Source organism: Halichoerus grypus, chromosome 5, assembly GCF_964656455.1.
Source record: "Halichoerus grypus chromosome 5, mHalGry1.hap1.1, whole genome shotgun sequence".
Classification (NCBI taxonomy): domain Eukaryota; kingdom Metazoa; phylum Chordata; class Mammalia; order Carnivora; family Phocidae; genus Halichoerus; species Halichoerus grypus.
In genome coordinates, this window is record NC_135716.1 from 48,759,092 (window position 1) to 48,761,354 (window position 2,263).

General features: G+C 40.4%; 1 pseudogene; it reads right to left on the reverse strand.

Moving 5' to 3' along the window:
• Window positions 1-955: 955 nt before the first annotated feature.
• LOC118528220 (small nucleolar RNA SNORA70) lies at window positions 956-1,064 on the reverse strand (annotated as a pseudogene).
• Between the last annotated feature and the right edge of the window lie 1,199 nt (window positions 1,065-2,263).

The following is a 2,263-nucleotide window of genomic DNA, read 5'->3' on the forward strand; positions in this document are numbered from 1 at the left end:
ATGTGCTGTTAGAATCTCTGAGAAGAAAAAATGCTTTGTAAAATGGAAAAAAATGGAAAAGCCAAAATATTACTTTTGGGAACTGTCATCAGTCAGTAACCCATCCAACAATTCGTCTGTCTTTTCTAATGTGTGGCGCATACACTACTGGTATCACACAGAATGATTTTAGCTGATTACATGGTGAAGCACTTTTTAATTGTAATACTTGCATGACTAATTTAATGTGAATTGAGAAAATTTTAAAACAAACATAACCAGAACATCAAACTAGTGATTTAACTTACATTATTTAAATTGTGGCTAAAAGAGGTATTTAATTTTTAAAAGTAAGTCAGTTTTAGGAAAACTAATAAGAAACTAACAATTTGGGTAGTGTGAACATATGACAGAAATCATGAAGATGAAATTCATGATGTTATACCAGTTTTTAAGTGTATCAATTTATTTAGTGATCATAACCAGTTGAAGTTTAGTAAACACTTCTTTATCTTTTAGCTGACAGGAAGAAAAACATTTTACTCTTCTAGTCTTTCTTTTTGACAGGAAGTAGGATTTACTGATGGGAATGAATAAGGAGGGGGCAGTGCCCAGGTTCTCATGACTGCAGAACCCCCCATTCGTTCAAGTGGCCGTGATTAGGGATGTATTTGACTCCACAGCCATCTGGGATGAGCTGCTTTTTCTTTAGCCACCATATCTTCAATCCATCCACATTAAACTTAGTCAAGCCTCACTTCTTAGAAACGTGAATCTTCTGGCAGCCAGGGAGCTTGAACTTGGTCCTGTGTAGGGCCTCGATTACATGCTCCTTGTTCTGCAGCTTGGTACAGATGGACTTGATGACTTGGCCAACATGGACCCTGGCCACTGTGCTTTCCAAAGCACCCCTCATACCTGCCTGCAGCCTAGACTGGAGATAGCATGAGGTCAGACATCAATGCCCACTGGAAAGGGCTAGCTCCAAAGTCCCCTAGGGGAACCCATACAATCAGCAGGCTACATACACTACCAAGGAGCCATTGCATACTGGGTACTCTTCTAGTCTTTAGCCAGTTATGCATTATAAAGAATTTGCTCTCAAAGTTCAGAATCTTTATGTGGGTTATATCAGTAAAGAGAGCAAGTACACAGATTTCATAAGTTCAACAGTGTTTACAAAATAGTAGGCGATGTATGCCAGCATCGTAAACACTGAGAGCAGAAAGGGTATTCCGGGCTTGTAAAAGTGCAAACCAATGTTGTTTTCACTACTGTTCAGAAGAAAATATCTGCCAATCAGGAAGCCCCTCCATCTCAAAGGTTTAAAAATAATGAAAATAAGTGGCATAGACAGATCCTCAGTCTCCCACCATGAGCCATATACTAAGAAAAACAGAATCTAAAAGCAAAACAGTTACTGGGGTGCCTGGGTGGCTCAGTCGGTTAGGTGTCTCTTTTTATTTGTTTGTTTGTTTGTTTGTTTTGGAAGATTTTATTTATTTATTTGTCAGAGAGAGTACAAGCAGAGGAAGCAGCAGACAGAGGGAGAAGCAGGCTCCCCGCTGAGCAAGGAGCCCAATGCAGGACTTGATCCCAGGACTCCGGGATCACAACTTAAGCCAAAGGCAGACACTTAACCACTTAGCCACACAGGCATCCCTTTTTTTTTTTTTTTTAAAGATGTTATTTATTTACTTGAAAGAGAGCATGAGCTGGGGAGAGGGGCAAAGGGAGAGGGAGAAGCAGGCTCCTCACTGAGCAGGGAGCTCGACTCAGGGCTTGATCCCAGGATCCTGGGACTATGACCTGAGCTGAAGGCAGATGCTTAAGCCACTGAGCCACCCAGCCACCCCTGGTGTCTGACTCTTGATCTCAGCTTGGGTCTTGATCTCAGGGTGGTGAGATTGAGTCCCACTGGGCATGGAGCCTACTTAAAAAAATAAAAAATGACATAAATCAAAGCAAGACAGTTACATTACCAACAAATACAGCAGTATGGAGATAAAAATGAAAAAATGGCTAAAAAAGATAATCCATTCAAAGCTGTGGCAACTACAAGGGCAGCCTATGGCAAGGTGGGACTGGGGAAGAGGAGGGTTCATACACCCATGAAATGTCAAATAGTTATCTACTATAGCCTGACACTAACCAAAATCCTGGAAAGATTTCAAAGATTCTTATGGTATTTAGGCCCTAAATTCTCAAGGTTGTAAAAGCCATCATCTCTTTGGGTTTAAATAAAAGGATATTCCAAAAGTTTGATAGAATAAAAAAAAAAATC